The sequence below is a fragment of the Mustela lutreola genome, chromosome 4 (genome assembly GCF_030435805.1).
Source record: "Mustela lutreola isolate mMusLut2 chromosome 4, mMusLut2.pri, whole genome shotgun sequence".
NCBI lineage: Eukaryota > Metazoa > Chordata > Mammalia > Carnivora > Mustelidae > Mustela > Mustela lutreola.
In genome coordinates this window covers 30,649,667-30,667,214 of record NC_081293.1, presented here as the reverse complement: position 1 = coordinate 30,667,214, position 17,548 = coordinate 30,649,667, and positions in this window count along the sequence as shown.

The window sequence follows — 17,548 nt, the reverse complement described above, 5'->3', positions numbered from 1 at the left end:
GAAGCACTGAGCTGGTCCAGCTCTGTGACCAGTCCTGACTCCAGCCACCACGTCTTCAGTTTCCCTCTGTGAAGACAGATGCATAGCACCTCAGCATAGCATAGCCCAGTGCTTCTCCAGAGATAAACACTGCAATCCTCCGGCTTCAGGACCATTTTACAGATAAGGAAATAGAGCTCCTACAGGAGAAATAACTAAACCAGGGTCACAGAGCTTATTGGCTATCTATCAGCTTGTGCACTGTTCATGTGTGCACCTCTAGCACCTTGCCCAGTACCTGGGACCTAGCAGATTCTCAGTAATGTTTGTGAAACCAAAATTAACCGGAATGGGAACTGAAAACACAGGTCCTCAATCCTTGAGGAAAGACAAAATTTAGAAATCCAGTGATAATGACAGTTCAGAGACAAAGCAGCTAGTGGCTGGATAAATGGGCCCAACCAGCGACCCTGGACTGCTGCCCAGGCATCTCCACTCTATTCTGCTGTGAAAATTAGTTATTTACCCTTCCTCCAGCGGCCTACTCCAGGGGCTTAGGGTGAGGAAATCACCTGAGGGCTTTGCCTTAAAAACTTCGAGCGGGGAAGAACCTTCCACAGCCTCCAGTTACAGTTCTGTATAATGTTTTCTTAAATGATTTTCACTAAGTTCGTTCAATAAATATTTATTGTGCATCCACCATGAACAAGCCTCTGTGTTGCTGAAACAAGAAGTGTGATCTTTGTTAAAATTAGACAGAAGTTTGTAAGTCAAGAATTTTCTCCAGCCAACGGTATTTAGTGAGCAAACGTAATCAACATTCAATATAAATGGTTTACACAGCAGCTCATCGTTCCAAAAGCAAAGCGTTAAAGTTAAAAAGAGGTCGTTTTTTTTAGAGAAACTACTGCTTTCTGGATGCAAAGAAAATCATAATTTCCAGGCATAGAGAACTGAGCAGTGGACCGGGGAAGTATCCCAAGGCTTTTTCAAGCAGATATGGGCAAGACCTACTCTAGGACAACAACTCAAGAGAGCTAAAGATTTGACATCTGGCAAAGCAAAACTAGACAAAGCCCCTGAAAAGTCAAGGAAGAATTAGAGGTAATTCCAGATTTATGCAAGCCTGCAGAAAACCAAAGTTTAATCATGTGATTGAAAGTATGAAATATTATGGGGCGCCTGGGTGGCTCAGTGGGTTAAGCCGCTGCCTTCGGGTCAGGTCATGATCTCAGGGTCCTGGGATGGAGTCCCGCATCAGGCTCTCTGCTCAGCAGGGAGCCTGCTTCCTCCTCTCTCTCTCTGCCTGCCTCTCTGCCTACTTGTGATCTCTCTCTGTCAAATAAATAAATAAAATCTTAAAAAAAAAAAAAGAAAGTATGAAATATTATAAAAATATTAAAATAGTGAAAGTTTAGAAAAGGAGCTGCCTGGTTGTATAAGTGTTTGCTTTTAAGTCTTGTGCGAAATTGATGTCCAATCTCAGAGTCAGAGTTCAACAGTTCCACGTGGACTGAGAGCCCAGCACCACATCTGATGTGCACAGAGGCTGGGTTCACATTTGATGCAGTTCAGTGCTTTGTGAGTAGAAATCCAGCTCAATATTCACCCACCTATGAACCAGCTAGTTCTCTTCTAGGTAGAATTATAGATATAGATATATCTACAGATAGAGATATCAATAGAGGTAAATTAATGTCTTAGCTTCTGGCTGCTATGATAAAATATCACAGACTGGGTAGAGTGGGTGGCTTGAACCACAGACATTTATTTTTCATCATTTTGGAGGCTGCGAAGTCCAAGACCAAGGTGCCTGCATGCTCAGGTCCCTTTTCCTGGCTAGCAGACAGCTGCCATCTTGCTCTATCCTCACATAGCAAGAGAGGAAGGTCTGGAGCTTCTTCCTCTTCTTGTAGAGACACTAATCCCATCAGGGGACTCTCTGTCCGGTCTTCATCTTAACCTAATCGCCTCCCAAAGGCTCCACCTCCTTATACCATCGCATCAGGGGTTGAGGCTTCAATACAGGAATTTGGGGGAATAGAAACACTCAGTCCAGAACAATACCCAAAAGAAACAAGGTGGTTGGTCAACCAAAAGGCACATAGAAGAATAGTTGCAGCCACCTCATTCATAACAGCCCAGACTTGGAGAAGATTCCAGTGCTCATCATCAATGGGGAAATGGATAAACTGTGGTGTGTCCATACAGTGGAATAATGAGTAAGAACATTAATAAATCACACAGGCATTATGCCGAAAGAAAGTTTGACACTAGAAGACTGTTTAATTTTTTTTTGTTTAATTCAGTTTATAAGAAGTAAAACACAAGCAAAAGTAATCTATGGTGATAGAGGTCAAAATCATGGATGCTTCTGAGGGAGGAGTGGCAAATTCTTCCAGGCTACTGGAAATACTCTGTTTTGATCTAGATGTAATAACATGTGCGCGTGTAAAAGACACCAAGTGGTGCACTTAAATTTAATGTACTGTATGGAGGTTATGCCCCAAGAAAAAAGGAAAAGGATGTTTCTATCAGGGATGACAAGTACATGGTTGGCGGGCTGCCCTTATCCCCTCCCTGGGGATACTGATTAACCACCGAACTCCTTCTTCTCGCTGAGCTCAGTTCAGAACCGTTCTCAGTCCCGCACTCTGGCCAGATCGTGCTGACTCAGAAACTACTACCTTCTCCTGGTGTGCACACACGGGCACCTTAATTAAGATAGGCCATCCTCTTTGATTCGTTTGGCCATGCTTTGGAGAAGCCTGGCTTCTACTCACTGACTTGTGGCAACCACTCCCTTCCAGGTGCAGTTCCCAGGAAGAAATGGCTTCGGAACAGCAGGCTGAGAAGCTGGAGAATGAGAGCGGGAGGGACCACAGCTATCCCAGGCCGAGGTGATGACTCAAAGCTACAGGTTAACACCGACACCTGGCAAAGGCTACAGTCTGACGGGGGCCGGCATTCTACCATGTAGAACAAACTGGCTTTTCTCTAGTAGCAGAGAACAGAGAGGGACAAGATGGAAGAAAAGGCTGGACTGCGGGAAATGACAGTCTCGTGATTTGTGCTAAGTCTTCTAGCAGCTGGAAATATAGCCTCCCTGTCAGATCTTATCAGGGATGCTAACTTCCTGTGGTTTCACGCCTCACGGTTCCCCAAATCCCCTCCATCCTCCATCAAACAACCACGTGATCTGGACAGAGTGGGAATCTCCACCCCATTTTAAGTAAGAAAACAGGCTCAGAAGCAAAGATGTATGACCCACAAATACCCTCTTAGGCAAGTAAAGGATTCAGGATTCATACGCAGGTCTGTCTTCCCCCAAGGCCCATGCTCCTTCTTTGTCTTCTCTTTTTTTATTTTTACATCAAAGTGGTACATGTGCCAAAATGGCCAAGTCATCCTGTAAGATTGGTTTTGAAAATGGCAGGTGTCCCCACCCCCTACCACCACCACCACCATTTCCCCTCCTGAGAGCTACCAAATTCACCTCTTATGACTGGTCTTCTTGGAACTTATCTCCACAATGTAAGAAAACAAATCGACACCAAGCTAAGCCACTTGTAACATCTCAGCATCCTGAGAACACAAAGAAGATCCCACAAGCTTCCAGAAATAGTAAAAACAACATCCCCTACAAAGAGCTAGGGATGAGAATGGTCTCAGATCTCTCGACAGCAACAACACTAGAGCACAGAAGGCAAATTGTGAAGGAAAAGGATTCCCAACTTAGAATTCTATACACAGCCAAACTATCCATCAAATGTGAAGGTAAAATAAAGACATTTTCACATATTAAATGTCTGAAAATATTGACTTCTCGTGTACCTTTTTCTCAAGAATCTCTGAGGATGACGAACCATTTACAGTGGATCCACAGTTGTGTTGCTATTATCCCTCTTTTCTCTGTCTTGCACCTTCAAAATATCCTTTTTCTGTCAATTTAGTAGAATTTTAAGAGGGTGAAAATGGACATATTCAATCAATTTTCATTACCCATCATCTCTCTCATTCTTTGTTTTTAAAGCAGTGGACCCTTTCTTCAAACAAACCCTCATCCAAAAGACAAATATCTAAAACACACCAAACCAATATCACATTGGTTGCAGTATTGTTTCTCTCCAATGGTTAACTGTTAAGAAAGTTGCTGCAGCTAATTAATGAAAAAGGAATGAGCAAATTAGAACAACAGTATTTTGTGCCCACAAATTAATTAATGTACCCAAGTATTGAATATCAGCTGCTGTTAGCATCCCCCCTTACATGCACACACATAAAATGACAGCACAACATTGTGAGCACCTTTTTTTTTTTTAAAGATTTTATTTATTTATTTATCAAAGAGAGAGAGTGAGCACAGGCAGGCAGAGTGACAGGTAGAGGCAGAGGGAGAAACAGGCTCCCTGCAGAGCAAAGAGCCCGATGTGGGACTCGATCCCAGGATGCTTAACCGACTGAGCCACCCAGGCATCCCTGTGAGCACCTTTTGATGGAAGAACACGCCACCTATAGTGGCCAAAAAATCACAACCTGAATTGATCAGGCCTCTGTATCCCACTACCCACTGATTGGAAATACAGATGCTGAACTTCATGCATCACCAGTATGCAGTCAGCAAAATCCAGACTGGGGAAGGCCAACTGGTCCAATGCCCTGGGATCGTCACCATATAATTAAAAGAGGGGGGTAAGGGATGATGGGAGAATCTTTGGCTTAAAAGAGACTTTGAAGACATATCAAATTAAAAAGTAGCTAAGTATACACCCGTGTTCACAGCAGCCTCATTCACAATGGCCAAGCGGTAGGAGCTACTCAAGTATCCTTCACACAGATGAACGGATAAACAAAATGCGGTCTATAAACAAACGGATAAACAAAAAACGGCCTATGATGCAGCCTTAAAAAGGAAGGAAATCCTGTCATGTCACATGCAGCAATGTGGATGAACCCTGAGGACAGTAATGCCGAGTGAAAAAAGCCAGTCACAAAAAGACAAACACTGTGTGATTCCACTTATGTGAGGTAATCAAATTCATAGTAGAATGTAGAATGGAGGTTCTCGGTGGGGAGGGGAAGGAAGAGGGGATAGAGAGTCGTTCAACGGGTGCAGAGTTTTAGTTCGGCGAGATGCAGTTCCGGAGAGGGACGGTGGTGATGATCGCACAACGTGAACGTTCCGCGGTGCTGCACGCTTGCACGCTTGAAATGGTTAAGATGGTGAATTTTAGGCTGTGTGTTTTTTACTACAATTTTTACTACTAATTTGCAAAAGCAGGTAAAACTAAATGGTAGAGTTTAAGAAGGTGCTCTTGGGCGATGAAGTTATAGAGAAATGCAAGGCAATGATCAGCATAAAAGTTGGGATGGGGAGCCACTTTCTGGGGACAGGAAAGATGTGCCTTCAGGACAGAGCACAGAGAGGTTGCCGTGGGCCCAATTCTTGATCTAGGTGCTGATTTACCAGAATGGTCACCTTATACAAATTCACTCTGCCTCTGTCTTCTGTGATTTTCTCTATCTGTTTCAAGTATAATTTAAAAGTAAAGGGGGTAAAAAAAAAAAAAAAAAAACCACCACGAAGAAAGAAATCTGCTACAATCCTGTCAACCAACACCAGTAAGACAACCACTTAAGCTGAATTAACAGAGGAGGATTTGGGAGTGAGGCCGCCTGAAGCCAGGCCTACCAGCTCTTCCTCAGCTCCCCCTTGCTGAACATCTGTGACAGCCCCGTGTGTTCCCTGTCCCGTCCCTGTATCTGAGTCCCTGGTCCTGCGCACCACCTGCTTCTGCCCCTGGGGACTTGCTCACAGAGCTTAAACAGCTGAGCTCTGCCAGGGGTCACAGGGAAAGGACTCAGCACCACGACAACCAGGGTCTTCCCCAGAGGAGCGCAAAGTTTTAAGACTCGTACACCTCTGTTGTCAGCTGTCAAATTCCATTTTCTGGTTCCCAAATTCTCTAACATGAATTCCAGTAACATCTTTGTGCCACCATAATGTGCCGTCACAGGGTCAGGATTGGAACAGCTTCCTGTCAGCCTGTGGTGAGGAGCAACCCAACACGGGGTCCCTGAAGCTCACGCAAATGGTATGGTGGGGCAGCGGGTAATGCAGGGTCCAGATCTGGGCTCTGCCACCTGACCTCACACAACAGGCTACGTAGGATCTCTGGGCCTCTGTTTCCCCATAGATGAAGTGGGTGGTTACAACAGTGTTTATTCTCTGGGGTTGGTACAGGGCCTCGATACGCTGAAATATGTCAAGTCTTTAAAAAAGAGAGCCTGGCTCTGGGTAAGTGCTCAGTGCCTGTCCTTACTTCACTTAAGGACCAAGCCTCAAGCTCACAAGGGCCAGGGACAAAAAACTGGCAAGAGTGGGATCTACCCATCTACAGAACTTCCCCGTGTCCTGGGGATGGGAGGGCTGGAGAAGTCTAGCTGCTTCCAGACCTATTCATCCAGCTGGCTGACGCATAGCTCAAACTCAACAGGACTGAAAGCCCAGTGCATGAGCTCCCCCTGCTCCTCTCCTCTAGCCTGACCCTCTTCCAGTGTTTTCCATCTCTCTGAATAGCAGCCGTATCTATCCAATTCGATGAGCCAGAAACCTGAGGGGCGCCCCATACTCTTTCCTCTTTCTCACCTCACTGCTGACCTGTCTCCAGGACCTTACCTTCTGAGCACATAACAAAGTCTTTCTCCTGTCTCCCTCTCCCTGCCATCTCCCCCGGGGGCTCATGCCGCTCACCTTGTCACTCCTATGGCCACCATTTAAATTCTCCCCTTTGGTTGTTTGACTAGGATCTGCTTCCCCCACTAGACTAGCAGTTCCAGAAGGACAGGCACCATGCTGGTGTTACTGACCTTTGAGTACTCACCAGATTTCAGCACATGCTGGGACATCGCAGGTGCTCGGTGAAGATACATGGAATGAGCTAAATACTGGAGTAAAAAAGGAGCAGGTTTCCCCCATTCACATGCTGTGGCCCAAGGGAGCCTGCTACCTCTGCAGCCCTTAGGGCCTTCCCTGGAGGAGCCACCTTCACCTGCTCCCTCCTGTCCACCCGCCTGGCCTGCCCCTCGGAGCCTCCAGACCAGAGTGGGTGGACCTAGATTGTTTCCTTGAACTGAGGCAGCTGTGGAAGCCTGGCCCCTCTAGCCCTACTGCAGGCCCCACCCCCATCCGTGGCAGGCCAATGAGTTCGGGTACCTCCCCAAAGGCAGGAGGAAAGACACGGGAGCCACAGTCATCTGAGGAAACTTGCTCCATGGCAGAACCTCATGGAGCTGCTCTGCTCCTGCTCTGCTCTGACAGCTGGAACAGCCGGCTCACAGAGTCACTTGCTCAGTGAGTCCTTACTGAGCACCTACTACGGCCGGGCGCTGTGGATGACAGTTGGGGCGTCTCAGTGGACAAACACAGCAGATGCAGCCAACGGCCATTCTCCTCTTCCTCCTCACTAACAAAACCAACGGTGTTCAGTCCCCTGCCCCAGATCCCTAGGGTGGGGTTACTCTATTCCTCTTGTAGATGCTGGTGTAACAAAGGGCATATGACAGTTTCAGCCCACCGAACTTGAGGGGGAGTCCACTGGGGACCTGCTAGGAAAGTCTCCTCGCACGTACAAGGGGAGATAAACAGAAACGCCTCCTCCTCAGGCCTCCACCAGGTGATGCCTGCAGCTGGCTGGCCACCTCGAGACCCTGAGGGAAGTGGACGACGCTCCGAGAATGGCAGGCTGAAAGACAGGAAGAGCCTAGACCCCTCACGACTCTGCTGAGCTTCTGAATCCACTGCTCTGGGACTGCCCAGCCCCTGGTCTATCACATGGTGATTAAAAGCCTTCATGGTTTAAGCTACTCTCCCATGAGTCTTCTGTCCCTTGCAGCCAAAAGCCACCTAGAGGGGCAACACAGGCCCACAGGCCCTTCCTGAGGCCTTCCCTCAGGAAGCCAGAGCTTCCTGAGCAATTGCGGGAGGGCAGGCACGGAGAGCTCCTCTCTCAGCGCTTCCCACTCCTGCCGGAGAGCTGAAATCAATCATGCCCATTGCACAGCTGAAGAAACTGAGACCCAGAGGTGGAAGACAACTTGCTCTGTCACATACCGAGGGCCAGTGCCGGTGCACTTGGAACCAAAGCCCAGGAGGTTGGCTCTTGCCGCCACACCAGCAGAGCAGCTGAGTTTGACTGCCATGTTGGGTGGAATTCTCCATTACAAGTATGACGGGTGGGAGCCAGCCAGCCTAAGCTCTAGAGACATGTACGGGCTCCGTTCCCACCTGCAGACAGGGCAAAGGGATGGCTGGATCCAGGAACTCAGACCATTCCCTCTCATCTTTGCTTCTCTCTGACACCATGCCTTCAGACCAGCTCCCTGCTAGACTGGAATCATGACCACCAGTAGACTTGATCTCACATGCCAACGGCCAAGGGCCAAAAAGGACAGGGGCCTCCCTTTCCCCAGTTTGAGTTTTATCAGCTCCAAACTTGGGCCCCACACCTTCACTGTAAGTCTGGATGCTGAGTGCCACCTTTGGGTTCCATGGCTTGGCCCCTCCAACCTCTCTATGCCTCGGTTTACCTGTCCTGAACTAAGCAGAGCAGCAGCAGCACCTGCTCTGCCAGGAAGGTCATTCATGTGTCCAGCAAACACCTCGTGCATGCCAGTTACCAGTCAGGCGGCATGGGAGGTGCTGGGACCCAATCCCTACCCTTGTGGGACCCAATCCCTGCCCTCAGGGAGTTTATAGTCTAGCAGGAAAGACAGATATTAAATCAACAAACACAGGAAATGATATCTCTGTTTTAACTCTGCTAAGTGTTCTAAAGGACAAACACAGAGCACACTAGGAGTGAAAGAAAAGAACTGAGCTCAGATTGAATGCGTAGCCTTAGAAAGACTGACTCCGGGCATGGAGTAAGCATTCAAGTCTAGGGTAGCTATTACCTAGGTTTTCACTTGGCCTCTTTCCTGTCATCTCCCGCCCACAGTGACTTACTGTGAGGAGAAGAGCTAGGTGACCTGGTGGCCCCGCTCTCCATCGCTGCAACCAATTACAAGCCTCCTAGGGGCTGGAGCACAAGTGTGACGCACGCACTGGGACAGCAGGAGCACAACAGGTCCCAGGGCAGCCTGCTCCTGGTGGATGGCACACACCCAGCTCTCGGCAGCCCCTTCCTGGCTCCGGCTGAGGCTCCAGGGGCTTCTCAGGCTCCTTCCGCTGGCTCCATGTCAAACCCTAAATGAAGGAGTGCTGGAGAGAGATTTACTGCTTAACAAGCCAACTTTCCATTCACTATTGCCAGGCTCTGCTGTCCTCACAGCTCCTGGCCATAGGGACAAGGGCCCTGCCCCTGTTCCAAGCCTCGGGGCCGTCTAATCATGTCCTGGTGACTGCCTCTGGAGGGACCATTTGCGAAAATCTCTTTGTGATCAAAGGAACACACTCAGGCCCCTCTGGGTTTCCACTGCCCCCTCTCTCTCGTACAGACATACTGTTTTTTCAGGGAAGAAGAACAAAGAGGTGCTAGGTTAGATTAATTGCCACAAATGCTAACTCTATACCTATATCCAGGACCCTAATCAGGATGGTGGTGCCAGCCCATCTGACCTCCCGGCCCCCAGCTCTTCTTTTGCAACCATGGAGACAGACAAAGGGGTTGACTGGCACACACATCACTCCTCCATTTGCCACCTTCTGTGGTTCTCTGGATCTGAACAATCTGAATCATCCCCTGTGATCTGGTCCCCCTAACATTTCCAACTCTGTGTTCTCAGGAAACCAGGAGGGGTTTTCCCAGAACATCATACACTTCTTTCATCCAAGATGTTTCCAGCACATGCCTTCCTCTTATATGAATCTGTCCATTGAATAATGAATGCTTCCTATCTGCCAGCCTCGGTGCTGGCTCTGGGATGCGACAATAAGTCATACGGAACATCCCTGCCCTCAGGAAGACCATGATCTCGTGGGGGCAACAGACATCAGTGAAAAACAAAGAATCGCCAGAGATTATAATTACCAAAAGTAGCAAGAGCTGTGACAAAACCACGTAGGATGCTGGGAGCCCAAGAAGGCTTCTGTGAGATGACGTTCAACCTTCAACCTGCCATGGGATGACACATAGGTCCCTCTGGGTGGGGTCTGGGGGAGGGACAAGTCCTGATTATGGGACAGACAAGTCCTGAGGCCAGAGGGCATCTGCAAGCTCTGGGATCCAAAAGTCTGGGTAGCAGATGGGCAGAGAATGTTCAGATGGGCTGGAGAAGAGAGTGGGAAGAGCCCCGCAGATCATGTTAGAAGACCTTCCTGACACAGAGGACCTGGGGGATCACTGAGCTGTTACAAGGAACTCAAACAGGGCATGAGTCCTCTGGACTGGAAGGGGGTAAGAATGACAACAAGGAAGGCTAGGGTGATATGTCGGGGACTGGACTGACATCACCACAGTTGAAATGCTGCGTCAAAGAGGACGCCATTTTTTTTTTAAGATTATTTATTTATTTATTTGACAGACAGAGATCACAAGTAGGCAGAGAGGCAGGCACAGAGAGAGAGAGAGGGAAGCAGGCTCCCTGCTGAGCAGAGAGCCCGATGTGGGGCTCGATCCCAGGACCCTGGGAAGGCAGAGGCTTAACCCACTGAGCCACCCAAGCACCCTGAGGACTTCATTTTTTAACTTTGTATTATATACAGAGATTTTCTACTGTGTATGTGGGGGTGTGGGGGTAGCACCCCAGTCCCCACATTATTCAAGGGCCAGTTGTACTCAGAGGTACCCTAAAGTTGCAGATATAGCTCTTTTGCCCCCACTTTGTAGCAGCAACCCAACTTCCTTTGGTTCAGAGGCACAAGGAGCCCAGCATGGCTGGATGGTGGTCTCAGTTCAACAGACTCACTGTTGTGTTCCCTGATGGAAGCATACCTCCCTCACAACTGAGGTCTTCAAACCAGCTAAGCTGTAAGTTTCTGCAGGTAAGTTAGAGGAGTGACTTGCCTCAAGGTAACTCGACTAGCTTAACTAACCTTGACTGAGGGTAAATTAGAGGGTAAGGAATAGCCCTCCCCTTCCCACCCCTTGACAGCTATGGGAGACAGTCACAGATTTAGAGCATAGAGTGTGCATCCCTTACAGCAGAACTCAACCTTTCGGGACAACTGGTCCCGTAAACAAGCCTTTAGAGGATCAACCCACGTTCCATCAGGCCAACTGCTTCCGGGTTACAGGGCATGTGGCAAGACTAGTGAACTCCTGTGAGCACAAATCTGTTGTTCCCCTTACACTGCTCTGGGAGGAGACCCCCCTGGTCAGAAGCAACATCATGTAGAATATCAGGACAGTGAATGGGATTCTGTGAGCACACAGATGGTTAAGCTGGTGGAAGCATTTCAGGAAAGGGTGGAAATCCACATCCAGAATAAGTGTTTATTGCAGTGATGACCAAACCGATGCCTTCCATGATGGGAGGGGTCCAATGTGATCAGTCTGCCACCAGATGACGGGTCCCTGTCACCTTCAGGAAGGATGAGCTTCTAAAGTGTCTGGAGGGCATTTCTTTCCTTCCTTTCCTCATTCATACAATGATTTTCTGAGTGTCTCCCTGCACCATTGGCCCAGCCTTAACTAACCTTGACTGAGGGTAAATTAGAGGGTAAGGAATAGCCCTCCCTTTCCTACCCCTTGACAGCTATGGGAGACAGTCACAGATTTAGAGCATAGAGTATGCATCCCTTACAGCAGAACTCAACCTTTCGGGACAAGTGGTCCCATAAACAAGCCTACTGGCATCTACTGATGAGATGGCACAGCAGGGGCTGGGCTCTTGGCCATGGTGTGAGGCTCAGGGTTTTTGTCGACAGAGAAACAAGATGGCTACAGCTGCCACCGCTTCTCAGATGGAATGACATGATGGAAAGAGCCCTAGACAAGGAGTTGGAGTGCTTGACTTCTAGTTTTGACCAGCCATCAGCACTCCTCTGATGTGGAGAGAGGCACATTGCCTTGTCAGCCTCCGTTTCCCCATTCTTAAAACAGAGTAAGGGGCGCCCGGGTGGCTCAGTCAGTTAAGAGTTGACTCTTGATTTCCGCTCAGGTTGTGATCTCAGGGTCATGAGATCAAGCTCCACAGCAGGCTCCGTGCTCAGCAGGGAGCCTAAGATTCTCTCTCTCCCTCTCCCTCGGCACCTCCCCACTCTAAAATAAACAAATAAATCTTTAAAAACAAACAATGAAAGCCCCAGAACAGCAGGTACCAGTGGTACCAAGTGTGGGATGGTGGGATGGTCAGATTGGTTCCCCTTGGGTACAGGCAACAAGGGAATCAGTTGTTTATGGAGAGTTTTTTTGTTTTTAATAATGAACTAGGAGTTGGTCTGCTTTTTATTATCACCAAATACCTGCAATTCTAAAGTGAAAGAATACTCCTCACCCAAAAAAGCCTTTTGTTTGCCTAAATTCTAAACAATTGCTACTGTTAGTAGTAAATTGTAGTTTTATAAATTTTATATATGTATATATATTATGTATTTTATATATATAACTTATTTGTAAATAAACACATTTTTTACTACCTGTTTTTTCTAATGAACACGGCAATTTACATGGTTGTCATTGTAGAGAAATCCCAGTTATATAACTGGCCCCAAACGTACACAGATCCAGCTGCAGATGTTTATTTCTAGAGTACGTTCATAATGGTTTGCAATCTTTCAAGCTCACTTCTGACTAAAATATAAACAAATAAATTAAAGACAGGGAGATTTAAGAGAGGTCCCCGCCCACCCAACCTCTAAGGCCGGATGCATTAACTGGGGGAAGATCACCTGCGCCATCTAGTGGTAGAGATGGTGATTACAGGTACACACTCTTCATAGGAAAAAAAAAAGAACAAAATGGATTGCACGTGGAAATGATAGTATTTTGGTGGGGGTGGGAAACAACCAGGAGACTTAATTAGTCAGCCCCACGGCTGACAGTATCACAGCTTTGCCTAGATAACAGTGAGCAAGTTCCTTCACTTCTCAGGGCCTTCCTTTCCTCATTCTTAAAATGGATTAATGATACCTTTATCATGGAATTGTGATGATTAAATGTGATAAGGCGTAGAAAATTCCTGAGATGCAGTAGGTGCTCAGAAGGTGGTTCCCTTCCTCTCAGAGCTGATCAAAATGGGAGAACTAGAGCAGACGGTCTCCCCAGGTACTGTCAGAGGCTCTTGCCTTACTTCCCTCGTCCCACGCTCTCATTACGCTGTGGGTGCCACGGCTGGGGACCAGCTCCAGCAGTAGCCCTCCTGGGCACAGCGCCAACTCGCTCCCCACTCCACCAGGCCAGGCTGAATCTGCCTCTGCCTGGCTGTCACCACATCCATACACCTGCTTGTCCCCTCCCATACAGCTGCCCCCTGCCTCTCCAGCCCCCATATTCCACACCTATGACTGGTCCCAAATTTCTCACCCAGTGCCACCTCTCCATTAGTAGCTTTCAGGGTGGTCCCTAGACCAAAAATATTAGCCTCACCTGGGAACCTGTTAGAAAAGCAACTCATCAAGCCTCAGACCAACTGACTCAGAAATGCCGGGGGTGGGCCCAGCAATGTTGTTACATATCCTCCAGGTGACTCTGACATGCGAAGTTTGAGAACCGCTGCTCTACAAACTCCCCCCCACACACACACCAGGCCTATTCCTCTCAGATTCCTGAGGTTAGGTCCCACCTACTCCTTGGCCACCCCCTCCATCCGGTGACCCCCTATCCTATTATGGAGAAACTCTCCCAGCACCTAAAACCATCCTACACTCTTCCCCTCACCCACTTCACCTACAGTAATGTTGAGCAAACCTGTCATTAGCAAACCTTCAATATATTTATCACACAAGCAGACCACTTTCTTATTTCTTGCTCAACATTTTAAAATTTGACACTAATTCAAACATACACCTTACCCTGGTCCTAAACAATCTATAAATTCTGGTCCTAAACAATCTATAAATTCGGATAATATGTGAATTATATTTTTGTTATGCATTGCAATACACACTATTAAAAATTCGAGCAGTTCATCCAAAGTACCACCTAAATGTTACTTGGGGGGAAACAATGCCTTAAGTGTAGGCTCTCTCAGAACACACAAAGACCCACCCTGCCCAGAACTTTCTGGAAGGATGGCAATGCCCATCTTAATTGGGGTGGTGGTTACAAGGATGTATACATCTTATCAAACTGTATGCTTAGAATTAATTGCTTTAAAAGGAAACAGGTTCAAGTCCACACACAGGGACTCGCAGCCACTCATTGGGTGTATCACCTCATTTCTATTTGTAAATCTCCATTTCTATCTGTAAACATGGTTTGTGAGCTAGTTCGATGACTTTCGGGCCCCTTGTTTAAATAAATTCTTGCTGTGAACCAGAGACAAAGGAGCTAGCTCCCTGGCTGAAGTGGGCAGGGGCGATCTGATGGTGTCCTTCCAACCCCTTCCCCTCCTCACAATGAGAGGGCGCCATTGTCTTCAAGTCCCACCTAGCTCTGACAGGCACTGCTTCAGTCTCTGCTGGGGATTTGCCTCAGGCTAAATATATCCCTTCTTTCTCCAAACCATATGGTTTCTAGATTCCTCTGGAAAGAGTAGGCTTTTATGCTCCCATAGAAGAGGGAAGCAGGGACAAGAGAAGGGCTATGCCTCTCTTCTCCCTTCCCCTCCTCTTCCTGGTTCATTCCACACAATACCCGCAGCGAGTGTTCAAGAAGTGGCTGCAACACGAGACCTCTCATTAATGGTCAATTCCAGTTACATTAAAGTACTTAATAAAGCCTGGATTACTGGGTCATTAGGTTCCTCATAATCCCAGTGGTCTTTCAGCAGGGAGAGGCAGAAGGCCTGGCCCTAGGCCTCTAAGCTGAACAGAAAAATTAATGGGTCTTTATGCCCAAGGTAGTTGGTCATGGGGAGGGAGGTCACATTTTTAATGTTTCTCTCCTGCTCTGACCAGCCCAACTTCTGCTCATTTTGCTTTTAGAGAATTTATCACTAGTTCCCTGCATTTGGGAATATGAAGGTCCTTCTTAACATCCACAAAGCTCAGTTTCTACACTTTTACAGCTGCATTTTGATCCATATTGAAACCTGAGGACACACACACACACCCCTATTATTAGTTCATTAACTTAAAAAATATCTTGATGGATCACAACATGGATAAACACTGAAGGACAGAGTCACCTCTGGAAGAGGCAGGCCGTGTTCAGGACACACCTTGACTTGAAGTCCCCAAGTAGCCATCAGCGCCCGGGACCACGCACACCCACCAGCTGGATCTCACAGAGGCACACTCCCATAACCAGCCATGGTGGGCAGAAGCCAGTCCCAGAAAAGCCAGTGGATAAACCTTTCACCACTTTCCTTGCGACCTTCGTCCCCTCTCCAGGGTGGTCTGTCTCATGGCTAAAGGACAAGAGAAGACGTGGCCACAAGTGCCAATGGAGTTGAGGAGTAGGTTGGCGGTGGGGGAAGGAAGGATAGCCTAGGATTAGAGTCCCAGATGTTCTAGAACATACCAGTCTAACATGAGCCATTTATGTATTTAACATTTTCTAATGTTTAGGTTTCTAATGTCTAATAACATTTTCTAGTGTTAAAAAGGTAAAAAGAAACAAGTAAAATTAGTTTTAATAATATAATTTACCCAGTATGTCCAAAATATCTTTTTGATGTGTAATACTTACAAAAATTAAGACATTTTAACTTTTTTGTTTTTCCTAAGGCTTTGAATTCAGGAGTGTATTTCACATGGAGAGCACATCTCAGTTCAGGCTGCCACATTTCAAGGACTCAGTACCCACATGACTAGAGGCTACCCTATTGGTGAGTGTGTATGAGAAAGCAGGGAAATGAGGATAGACTCACCCTCACAGTTCCCAGCAGCGGCAGGCGTGGGTGGAGGGCAGGTAATAGTTGTGGCGGATGCCACCCTCCTGTAGTTCATCACCACTCCCAACAGGCACACCTACTGTGTCCCAGAGCCAGCACTGAGCAGCTCAGGAGCACGGCCTGCGCAGACCTGGAGCCCAGCCAGAAGATGTGTAGCACAGTGTCCTATAGACAATGCCGAGTGCAGCTTGTGGGCCCAATCCAGGCCATGGAGAAGCTGCATTTGGCTCCCCCCAGTGTTTTTCAATCTCTTGAAGTAGTTGTTTTATTTATAACCTTGTATTTCCTTCTTGACTCTTGCAAACACTGCTGTTAAGGCCACAGTTCTTGAAGACAGACAGTCCTGGATTAATCTTGACTCTCCCACTTTTTAGCTGACATTGGATACATTGAATTCTTCATGTGTCTCCTACTATAAAACTGGAGATCACGATACTTCACAGATGTTTGACTTTGGTGAGATGAGGAATTAATTGGCTAGCACAAAGCTGGGTAGTAAGTACTCAATAAATGATGGTATTAGTTTTCACTCACAGGAGGCTTGAACTCCATAGAGCCCCTACCACGGTCCTATTTCAGTATGGGAAAATTGGGAAGTATGTGCACAGCAGTTCTCAAAAACAACCCCACTTACACACACAGATGTTGGCCAACGGTTCCTGTACTCACAATTTTTAGTTTGTTTCCTTTCTCTGTTGCCCCCAGGTATGGCTCAACTGAATTAAGCAATCTTCACTACTAAGGCACTACAAATTTTAAAAAGCTTATTTCTGGGAAGGAAAGGGGAAAGCTAGCAATGACATCAGCAGCCCCTCCTGCTAACCTCCTTCCTGCTTCCAAGGTGGAAGACTCTTGGAATTGGCACTGAATGCTGCTGGTGAAAGATATTAACGACCAACCTGGACCAAGACTTAGCCATTGTTCAGTCCCCATTTTTGTTTTTTGTTTTTGTTTTTGCTTTTTATGGGGGAAATTAAGAGTCAGGGACTTTAAAACATCTAAACCAATCATGATAAACTCTATCATGATATAATCATGATAACCTCTAGCCTGAGGTTCAGCCTTCCTGACCGTCTCCACCGCCATAGGCTTTAAATTCAGAAAGGTAGGTAGGAACAAAACATGGGCAGCCAGTCACAGGGAACAGAGGCCACAGAACTGGCCCATGAGGGAGACTAAGGAAAACTCTTCCCAGGCAAACTGTTTTCCCATCTTCCCTTTCTGCTCTTTAATGCAAATTTGCTTCTTCATTCCTTTCTACAATTCACTTATTGACTATGTGCTCAGCCCTGTCCTAGGCATTTTGATCCTCCTATTTTTCAAAATAACTCTTGTCCCCTCTACCACTTTTTCTTTTCTTTTGCATTACTCAGTTTCCTGTGTTGTTGGTTTTTTTTTGAGTCTCCATGCTTCACTCTCAAGAAAAAGACATGGCTCCTTTCTTTACAATAAATGAGTTGCTCCTGGGGGATTAGAAGAGGGACAGACAGTCTGAGCAGCACCTAGAGAGCCAACATAAGAAAAAAAAAAAAGGAGCACGTGGGTAGATAATGGAGCAAAGACAACTGCAGGGTTTTTATCTGTGCTCCAGATTTAAGTAACTCTTTTGTTATCAAAAATAACTATGTCA